Below are 11,804 nucleotides of genomic sequence, written 5' to 3'. Positions count from 1 at the left end.
TCTTTCTCTGAGTTTTCAAAGAGTGTAAGAGGATTCTCTGCCTTCAACAAAGGAGATTTCCAGTGGAGCTCTTTCAACGCCTTGGATTAACAATCACCTAGGTTGTTGATGTGCGTAAATATTATGATCGTTTATGCATGTTTTAACGCACATTCACTTGCTTTATACGTATATATTCTTTGCATGATCATCTCTTTTATCATGTACTCATCATAAATACTCTTTTGTTCAGATATCTGCTCTTTGTTTGATTTTGTGTTGACAGGAATAATTTTTTGAGCAAAAATAGCGATTGTCGATGCACCGGAATGAGGCAGAGAACACGACCGTGCAACCTCGCATGGCCGTGTGGCCAAACAGAAGAAGAGCAGTGCACGACTGTGCAACTCTTGCACAGCCGTGCGGGCAAACAGAGATGGATCCTTGCATGGTCGTGCAATCCTTCATAGTCGTACCCCCACGACCAGCAGCCAAGAAAGGAACGGCTGTGTAATCCTGCACGGCCGTGCCCCAGGAGCCGAGCCCCAGATCCATACGCCCGTGCCAATTGGCACGACCGTTCAGCATGACCAGAGGCAAAAGAAGGCACGACCGTGCCACATCCGCACGGTCGTGCCACCGCAGTCGTACCCTAGCCTGTAAATAGGGTTTTAAACCCTTCTCCAAAGGGAGAGAGCCGAGAAGCGAGCCGTCAGCAGGAGAATCGCCTTGGTGTCGTTCCACGCCATCCAGGACCTCTGTCCAGTGATCTTTCATCACCACATCAACTCCAGAAGCAAAGGATTGGATCCGAAGATCACTCATCATCGTTGGATAAGCATACTTCTTCTTTCTCTCTTCTTGTTTGAGGTTTGTATGCTTAATTACATTATGTCTTCAGATTTTTCTCCGACGTCTATGGAGTAGACTCCTTGTTCTAGGATTAGGGAGTAGTTGTGGATTGGTTTTGATGTAAGATTCACATTTATGCCTTTATTCATTGGATGATTTTGCTTGCTTTGTTTCAACTATTATGCATGCTTGTTGCATATTAATTGATTGTATAGGAATTGCTAACCTCGTAGAGAGAGTATCTTAGATCGTACACCCGAGGGGCCCTAGCGACAGGGGTAACCCGTTCACGGACATCTAGGGTACTTCCTTGAAAGGAGAGGCAACTTCTCCACAAGGAAGTGAGAGACCAAACTAATCTCCTTATTTCTATCCTTAATGACACCAATTAGAGTTGTGTTCTTATGATCTACCGAGGCACCCTCGTGACAGGGGTTAACCGTAACAGGATTTTATAGGGATTTTCTTTATTTGGTACTTAAGGATAGATGCTTCAACTTCCAGCGAATGCATGTTGATGGACAATGAGTAAAGGATAGAATGTAATACATCAATACCACCACAATGAAACCGAACTCCTAGAACTATTCATAAACCAAGTTAATTACTTCTTCTTTGCTAGTTCTCGTTTTTGCTTCCCAATCTCTTTTCTTTAGATAACTTACAACCATTGGTAGTTTAGCTAATCCTAAGTTAACCATTGCTAGTGCTTATAACCAATCCTCGTGGAATCGATAATCTTTATTAATGATGACGAATCCGTGCACTTGCGGAAGTGTAACAAGTTTTTGGTGTCGTTGTCGGAGACTGCATCTATAACATTAGTTAAAGTCATATTGGATTAGACTAGACTTAGTTTCTTTTCCTTTATCTTTCCTTTTTCTAATATTTTAAATTTTAGAGATAAATAATTTTATTTTTGTTTCTCTTTATTTTCTGCATTTTTTTATTAAAATACCTAAAAAAATATAATGTTATTTCACTCTCTTCTTTACTATATTTCGTATCTTATTTTTGCATGCGAAGAGCTAATCTTTCAGGACAACTTCTACCGTTCAATCTAGAGATCGATAGGACTTTCCTGAGAAGAAGAAACCTACAAAAAGTATTTCAAGCCGCACAAGAATCTTCAGAAATAGCCGACAAACTGTTGAAGGATTATGCAACACCTTATGCACGAGGGGTTCGGTCTAGCATCACTCGACCGCCAATCGAAGCCAACAATTTTGAAATCAAGGCTGCAGTGATCCACATGGTTCAGCAGAATCAATTTAGAGGAGGACCGCACGATGATCCAAACCATCACTTAGAGCTTTTATATGAGATTTGTGGTACTATAAAAGTGAATGGGGTCCCTCCAGAATCAGTAAGGCTACTTATCTTTGGATTCTCCCTAAAAGACAGAGCCAAGCAGTGGCTAAATTCCCTTCCAGCAAACAGCATAACATCTTGGGAGCAGTGTGAGCAGAAATTTCTAGATAAATTCTACCCGCCAAGTAAAACTGCCCACATGAGGAATTTGATCGCAAGCTTCAAACAGATAGAGTCAAAATCATTATTTGAAGCTTGGGACAGGTTCAAAAGTATGCTGAGACAGTGCCCCCATCATGGCCTTGAGAAATGGTTGGTTCTACACACATTCTACAATGGAATCAACTATCACATGAAGGTATCCCTCGATTCTGCAGCAGGAGGAGCACTAATGAACAAGAGCCTTGATGAACCTGAAGAGATCATAAAGAATATGGCACAGAACCACCATCAGTGGGCAACCGAAAGATCTGGTGGTTCTTTCTCAGGGAATCCAATAAAGGCATCAGGAAAATTCGACATAGATGCAGTCACGCTCATGTTTGCAAAACTGGACGCTCTAACCAAGAAGCTTGAGGCCATGGGAAAGAACACAGCCAATGCAATAGTTATTGTTTGCGAAACTTGCAAAAGTACTGATCACACTCAAGATACTTGGCCCCTAGGGCCAATACAAGCATAGATAAACCAACTTGAGCAATGCAATGCGATAGTCAATTACAACCAAAAGTAAAACAATCTATACTCCAACACATACAATCCTGGATAGAGGAACCACCCAAATTTCTCATATCAGAATAATTAGGACCAAGGACCATCAAAACAAAGCTATCAACCTGGGCAACAGAGCTATCCATCTGGACAACAGACGTATCAACAACAACAACCTTCACAATTGTCCAGAATCGAAAATATACTTGAAGAAACTCTCTCAGAGCAAAAAGAGATGAAGAATGAGATCAAGCAATTAACTCAAAGACTGAAAAATTAAAAAAAATATCAGAAGATGCAAGACAACTATATAGCCCAGATTACCCAGATAGCTCAGTCTTTCTCAAGAGCACAGGGAACATTTCCAGGAAAGTCCGATATAAATCCAGTAGAACACTGCAACCGCATCGAGCTGAGGAGCGGACGAACTTTGGGAGACCCTCAGACTACTACTCAGAAAGGACCTGACTCAGAGGAAGAGCCCTCTCCCCTGATGCCCAATCAGATCCAAAACAGGGATAAAGAGGAGATCATCAAGAAAGTTGAAGGAACTCTTCAAATTTCCCCACAAAGTCAAACAATTCCTTTCCCTCAAAAACTAATAACATCTCAAAAGGATGAAGAGTTCAACCAATTCCTGAAAAAGATTAAGGAAATTTACGTAGAAGTACCATTGATAGAGGGCCCTCATCCTATTTCACATATAATAACAAAAAATAGAGGGCACTCATGCTACTTGTGCTTCTTGCACTATCATATGCTTGCTTATCTTCTACTCTCTATCATGATCATGGATACAAATCACAATACGAAGGTAAATCATAGAAAGGAAAATATAAGAATATGAATTAAGTGCACATCAAAGTATTAGTTGCAAGAAAAGGAAGAATTAGCTCAAAGAAAAGATAAGTAAGAAAGATCTAACTTTAGTGGAAGACATGGATATAAAGAATGCTATATAAATGAATACTTGGCCATACTTCCTTCACTTTCTTCCAATTGCTTCACCATTTATCAACAATTTCAATTTCTCATTCCTTTAATTTCAATGAATGCATCTCTAATAACTAACCATTGAAAACCATTTCATTCATTCCCAATTCTAGCAATCTTCATTTATTTAACTTCAATTCTTAGCCTTTCAAAATTCTGGCACAAAGACTGCATTAGTAAAGACTGAATTTCAACTTTGCAATTCCAAATTCAACACTTCATTTCCATCATCTGATATAGTACCAATTTAAATCTTCTTGTTCTCTAATTATGCATTCAACCAATGAGACAACTTGCATCATACTTTACCTCCCCCACACTTAGATCCTTGATCGTCTCGAGCAATGAAACTCAACAAAGGCTCAACTAACTCAACAATTTCAGCAAATTTCTGCAACTTCATAGAATTTGACAAAGTGCTAAATTTCAACAATTTGCATTCTATCATTCATTATATTTTCTGTTCTGCAGATTCAACAATTTTTCATACTAAGTAGAAAGTTCAGCAAACTGAGTTTGACTTACATCTCTCCTCATTTGCAACAACAAATACATAAGATTCAGTAGCCTATCTTATATCATTGACCTTAATTCAAATTCTCGGACTAAGTATCAAGATTTGGAATTCCAAGTCATTTTAGCTTGAGGATTGAATAATTGAACTTGTCAATGCCCCTCATTTAGAATTCAAATTTTTTTTTTAAAGTGATCAGCTTACTATAAAAACCAATTACCATAGCAATTACAGGTTTTCTGATTATCTGCAACTGTAATTTCTGCATCTTTTCCTTTCTCTGCTAATCTCCCTTCAAAATTCAAGCTTCATCAATTATATTCTTCAATGAACTGTCTCATCCATTTCCTCATTTCAAGCTTGACCCCAATCAACTCCCATTTGGAAACTCAGCTAAAACAAAAACTACAGAAATCTCAATGTTGTTCAGTTCCAGCTCTACACTTCAATGTCTCTGCAGATTTTTGTGTAATGATCACTACAACTCATTCTGCATTCTGTCGTGTATAAAGTTCCTAATTCAGTCAACAACTATATCATTGATTCACTTAGTAGCACTGTCCAGAATTAAACAATTGCAGAATGATAGCAGACTTCATATATCCAGATCCAGCCTTGTTCAGCAATCCAAATTCCAGAAATTCTCAATAGATTTTTCAGCATTGGCCTCCCACATATTATTCCTAAAATGACTGCTAAAAACTTGCAGATTCAATCAATTTTATAGACTCCATAGTTGCAATGTCTATTTCTGCAGAATTCAACACAGTAGCATCTTCCTTACTCAAAAAGTTCACAGTTTCAAATTAAACCTTGTGACGTTTTCAAATTTCTATTCAAAGCATTTTGTGAAGAAATGGAAAGATAAAACATTCTATTGATCTGAACCTTTCATCACAAATCCACAGCTTAAGCAGCAAAAACTAATTTCAAAGATTAAATGAGCAGCACAATCAAATTCACTAATGTTGTAAGCTTCCAGTAGATTGATAAGATTTCAGAGTTTCTAAAATTCCCATATTTTAGCTTGTTGTTGCAATGAAGTTTCAAATTGATATATCTTTGACAGCATGAACAATCACAAACAGGATCTCAATAACAACAGCTCGTTCCATATAAATTCAGCTCATAAAAATTGCTCAATTAAGCACTACATATCCCATTTCTAAACTAGGTCCAGAATCAAGAAAATTCAGCCTTATTTCAATTCTGAAATTGTTCAAAAGAGTTGTTGTTGTCATTCCATTTTATTTTTTCTCTTCTGAATACTCATGACTCCCTCTGGAATGCTTCTTGAATTGAATGACAAGCACTAATTGAAATTCAAATCCTGCTCCTTGATCAAGTTTTCAGCAACAGATCCATGTTTCAGCAGTTTACAGTTTCTCAGCTTGTTCACTGTTTGTGCATCAACTACTATCCTTCCCTACTTTCTTTTCAGATTAAATGATTCTATCTTCAAGTATTTCATGAGTGTAAAGGTTCTTATCAGTCAAATTCCAAATTTTTATCTATTAAATCAGATTACTAGCAAATCAATATTATTTCTTCTGCAGAGAAACTGTTTGCAGTTCCAAACAGCAGTTTCTCATTTCCAATTTTTTGCATTTCAGTTAAGTTCTATATTTGAAAATCCAACATCTCTTCTAGTTCAACTCTCAATTATAATGGTGAACACCATTCGATGCAACTGTAACTTCTGAGTTAAATTCATAGCTCCCTTAGTTAGCAACCGTAGAGAACATAATTCAGCAGTTATAATGCATTCTGCATTTCTATCAGCTCCTAAAATTAAGAATCTGTACCCACTTGAATTCATAACTGATTTGATGACTGCCCCAAGATTTTGATACCAAATTAATACACCATATTGAGCATGACCAATCCTCAGATATGGCCTTCTTACTTGTCAATTTTTGAACACCATTCCAATCCAACAACTTTTTAATATTCATCAAAGTAGACTTTCAGAAATTGCATTTCAATTTCAACTCAATTGATTAAATTGTGATTTCAGTTCTACTCACAAGATTTAGTATACCAGCTTCACTTGATTTCAACACCAAAGTTACTGATTTCCCAGCTTAATTAATCTTATTCTTTTAAGTTCCTTTATTGAGTTGCTGTTGCACTACTTCCACAGCTCAAATATTCAATTGATTCAAAAAATCTAAACCAAAGAATTCCAACAATGAAACTCATCAATAGATATTCAATGATCTTCAAGTTACTCCATACTTCCCCCCACACTTCAACTTTATCCATCTCGACCAAATAATTCATCATATAACAAGCAAAGTACCCACATCCAAAAGATTAAGAAATGAGATAAAATAAAATGATATGATGATTAACAAGAAGATTAGCAAAAAATTGTGTGAAAGAAAAAGTAACACAAAGCGATTAACCTTCACAAACATGATTCAATCCATTGAATTATGGTTTTGAAATAATCAAATCAAATTCTAGAGTGCAATAACACAAGAGCATCACTCAACTAAGGCTCATCCTCACTAGGCATGAAAATGTATCAATCCAATTTTCCAATCAAATGTCCATCATTAAGTAGAAACCTTGAGAAAATTAAAAGTCCATTATTGACATTAAGCTCCAAATAGATTCTCAAATCTAGCTCACATTCCCTACTTCTAACATGTTATAGAAAAATTGCTAGGGGTGTCATTTTCTTATTCACACTTAAAATCAAATGCAATAAGAAAACTACCAACTGTAAACTTAACTAATTGCAATAAAAAGATCAACCTTTGCACTCAAAGAATTTATTAAAGAAAAGACTAAACATTAAGCATGAAGTAAAATGCAAAAGAAAATTAAGTTGGAACAAACTCCCCTTTCATTTCCCGGCAGTTGAAGAAGATTTAGAAGTAAAATCCACCCCGGAAGTGGAGTATCCTTAGTCGAAACCAACTTCTTTTTATTCTTCATTTTTCCCATGAAAAATTTTTCTGGAGGTCGGAGGCGGTTCAGTTTAAGTACCCACTCTGGAAGCTTATATTCTCCTACACAATCAATAATGAAAATACCTCCCACACACATGTGGGGTAAGGAGAAAATAGGAGAATATTAGTGTGGGTAGAAAATATATCAAGAAATGAATCACATCTAATAAAGTCAACAATTGGTACCTCTAGGAAATTTTCTGATAAATCACAAATACTCACCTTGTCATGTTGAAAGGTACCCAGAGTGGTGATTATTACCTCCTTTTTATTAAATGAATGCTCAAGCTCTGGTTTTGGTGAATGTTCAACCTCATGTAATGATTCTTGGGTGCTTGGCTCCGTAGCACAAGTCCCTACACTTTCATCTTCAAATTCAGGTGATCCTTGAGGTAATGCTTCCAGTAAGCATTCCCCTACACTTAAATCATATTCAACATTAATACCTACATCATTCCCAACATCTAAAGCAACCATATTAGTAGAATCAAAAGTATGATCAACTACATCATCACAACAATAAAAAGTACTTAAAAGAATCTAGTGAAGTAGTAGATGCAGTGTCAGGCCTGACAAGAGCTCCACAATCCAACTCCTCACTGGTGTTTTGTGTTTGTAACTGAATAATGGATGATGCAATTTGATCCAACTGATTCTGTATATTCTGTATCCTTGAGAATTATTGCTCTTGGTGTTCACTCATTTGTTGCATAATCTCCTTGAGTTTCCATGTTGACTCATCCATCTGAGAATCATTTTGTTGAAAAGAATTTGGCATAGAAAATGTTGAACCTCTTGAAACTCATACGAATTCTGGTAGGTTGGATATGATTCAATAAATGGTCTTTGTTCATTTTCACACCTGAAACATGAATTATCCACCCAATTAGCATTAAAACCATTAGAAAATAACTCATACCTATTTTGTTGATCCATATTTGGGTAAATTTGATACTCGGGCTGAAAATACTGATTCTCCATTCCACCTCCAAAATTCTGAAAATATGGATCCATGCTAAAGAAATCTCATGTTCTTTACTACAACACTAGCACTCAAAATTAGAAGATTTAAGAGCATAAAGTTTCAAACACATGAAAACATGAACATTAAAGACTTCACAATTCAAGAACAAGCCTACATGTAAATACAAAAAGAATAGCAATCAAATCAAGTAAGATGCAAACAATTAAACCAATTAATGCACAATCTAAAACAAACACACACTACTAGTTATTGGTCCCCGGCAATGGTGCCAAAATTTGGTGTCTGCCTTTTTACATGTCATGTGACACCCCAAATTGATAAAGATTGGAAACTCACATTAATTAAAAATAACACATGTAGTAAGGAGTCCCAAGTCGTATTTTTCCAAGGATAACTAGTAGGTGTGTGTTAATCATAGTAGTAGTTCCAATCAAATTCTATAACAATTAAACTCAAGCTCAACAAACTTATATAAACCGAATTGCATTCAATTCATGATCACCATCCACTTCATCACTTAAGTTGATCACCAAATCTTCAATTCATTTCCACAATCAAAGTGAACAGAGGGAAACAATGTGAAGATCATGTGATTCATTTAACATTCAAACTCAATTGCTGTCATAATAAATCCAAGCATTAAACAAATGTTTTCTAAATTTTTGAATTGAAACTAAACCTTAACTGGTAGGAACCCCAAACAGGGAATGAAAATCGAGAATTAATTTACAAACTGAGTTAGTCACTAAACAAGATTCAGATTGTAAAATTCAATAAGCAGAGGTTCAAGCAAAAATTCAAAAATCATAACCGAATTGTAAACTAAACTGAAACAAAGATGAAATTGCAAGCTAGGAAATCAGATCTGGTGATCTGAGCAAAGTAATGAACAATTTAAAGAAAATTGCAAGTAAAGTAAACGTTCTTCATCCACAAACCCTTGTCGCAAGCTTCTCCTCCCTGTCGTGAAATAGAACAACCACCAGGAACGCCTCTCGGGTTGTTGACTTTGAATCTCAAGCTTCCAACTAATCCATCCGGTTGCTCATAGCCACTGGGAACGCCTCTTGAGCTCCCAACCGAGTGGAATCCTCAACGCACGAAGAAACAGAGGCTGAATATGGAATTTGCACATACTTAACCGATTGATCAGATCGGCTGGAGTCGCTGATGGAATGACAATCGGAAATGTGATCGAAAGCTTCTGGGAACGCCCACGAGCTCCGATGCTGATGGAGATCACAGATCTGGGAACGCCTCTCGCCTGTGACCAGGAATGTGAATCAAAAATCAGCTCGCGGATTGGGAACGCCTTTGCCGCTCTCTGTGTCCTCGAATGGTGAACGTTGGAGCTCAGGAATCACCGTCGATGAAGAATGCTAGCATCCGGATCTGGAATGGAGAACGGGAACTGCGGCCATTGCGAGAAGAAGAGAAACAGTGCCAAAATCGTGAAGGCCCGAGCCCAGGAAAGCACTGTAGCTTCTCACGGGTTTTAACCCCCTTCCAATCTAATCGGACGGGTAAAAATTCTCGGAGCTAAATCAACGGCTGGATGAACTCAGATCTGGATCAAAATCTCTGGATCTTCATCAACGGACGAGATCTACTCCATATTAGGTCGGATGGTCCAGATCCTTGACGGATGGCTCAGATCTCTCCGATCTTGAATGAACGGCTACGATTGTTTTGGAGATTGATCGTCTCGTTAAAACTTCGATCCGAGCATAAATTTGGTTCAAATTCATCCCAATCCAAGAACCTTTGATGCCTACAAAATAACAATAAAAAATTAGCATCAAATAAAGTCGTAATAAAATAATTTACAATTAAATCCAAAATCGATACAATGCATACAATGTGATGTAAATATGGGTTCTATCTATGAAAACTACATCAAATCATGAATGTATGAATGAAAATAGTGTAGCAAAATCATGGTTATCACAACCCAAGGGTTTGTCATTTTTGTTCATCATTCCGTTTATTTTTGAGTACTTTTATTATTTCTTTATTTTTGGATATTCATTTTCAGGATGTGCAGAGCTTCCACGAGCTAGCCGTGAGCGTTTCATGGGCGTGTAGGCATCAAAGGAACCAAAATGGTGAAAGGTGAGTCGTCGTGTGCTTAAAGGAGTCGATCGTGTGGCCCCACACGGTCGTCCGAAGTCGACAGAGGGGCAAGGCCATGGGTCGTGCAACTTTGCACGACCGTGTAGCTTGTACAGAGAAGAGAAAGACACCGATCGTGCCAATTGGCACGACTGTACAAGAGGACCAGTGGAGAAAGAGACACCGACCGTGCCAATTAGCACGTCCGTGCGATCAATGCAGAGCAGAAGAAGGCACGGGCCGTGCCAATCGACACGGTCGTGCGACTTTAACCGAGGGGAGAAGAGAGGGGGTCGTGCCAATTGGCACGACCATGCAGAATCACCAAGAAGAGGGCGTTCAACCCTACACGACCCGACCCAAACTCCCTCTATATTAGGTCACGAGCGTGCGAAGGCTTGCACGCCCGTGCCGCCACCTTCACCCCCTTCCTCATACCTCCTTTCTTTCCTTTCTTCCTCCAACTTCCCAAAGTGCTACCACCCCTTCCCCACATTCATTCCACTCAAGTCTACCTTTCTCGCCATCCATGATGTCAAACTCCGTCGAAGGGAGCTCTCGTCGAAGGAAAGGAAAAGAATTGTTGGTTGTCTCAAACGAGGAGAATGCATGCTTCAAAGGTATATCGAACAACTTCGGCATTATTTTCTCTAATGACGAACAATTGCATCGTTATCGTTCTTTATCTAAACATTCCATTTTGAGCACTAGGTTTATAGACCGAGAAACCTTAGAAGTATTGGGGTTTGGGAGTGATATTGATTGGTTACTTGATATAATAGGTTGGACTAGCGTAATGGCCATGAAGTACCCAACTTATCCTCGTATTGTCTTGAAAATTTTAAGCTCCATCACTATTGATAATGTTCAAGGAGGAGGAAAATTAAAATTTCATTTATTTAATGATGACTATGAATGGAGTTTTGAGGATTTTAATATATGATATGATTTCCCTAGGGACGGAACTTATATAATCCTACCTATTTTGAAAATTCAAATTTATGGGAGCAAATTGGTGGGCAGTCTTGCTTTAATCCACATGTTTCTAATGGTAGTAATATCATTAACCCAATTTTTCGATATGTCCATATGATGATGAGGAACATGATATTTGGAAGGGGCGGTAAAGATGGAATTGTGAAACTTTCAGACTTGTATTGTTTATGGGCAATGATAGAAAATGTGTCTATTAATTCTATTAATTTTGGATATTTATTTTTAAGACACTTGATAACATTAGGAAGGGCTTCTTCCTCTGCCCCCATTGTCTTAGGAGGATTGCTTACTCATATTGCGGTTATACTAGGCTATGATCTGAGTGGTCTTGAAATGATTGAAGATGTTTATCGAATGGATTTAAATTTTTGTTTAACCAATCGTTTGATTC

General features: G+C 37.7%; 1 non-coding gene across 1 annotated transcript; it reads right to left on the bottom strand.

Annotated features, from left to right (window-relative positions):
• Positions 1–2,339: 2,339 nt before the first annotated feature.
• LOC121983589 lies at positions 2,340–2,445 on the bottom strand. The gene has a single exon (XR_006112623.1). It is a non-coding gene; the product is annotated as a small nucleolar RNA R71 (small nucleolar RNA).
• Positions 2,446–11,804: the final 9,359 nt, after the last annotated feature.

Source organism: Zingiber officinale, chromosome 5A, assembly GCF_018446385.1.
Source record: "Zingiber officinale cultivar Zhangliang chromosome 5A, Zo_v1.1, whole genome shotgun sequence".
NCBI lineage: Eukaryota > Viridiplantae > Streptophyta > Magnoliopsida > Zingiberales > Zingiberaceae > Zingiber > Zingiber officinale.
Note: the sequence above shows the minus strand (reverse complement) of the source record. Positions and strands in the feature narration are given on the sequence as shown.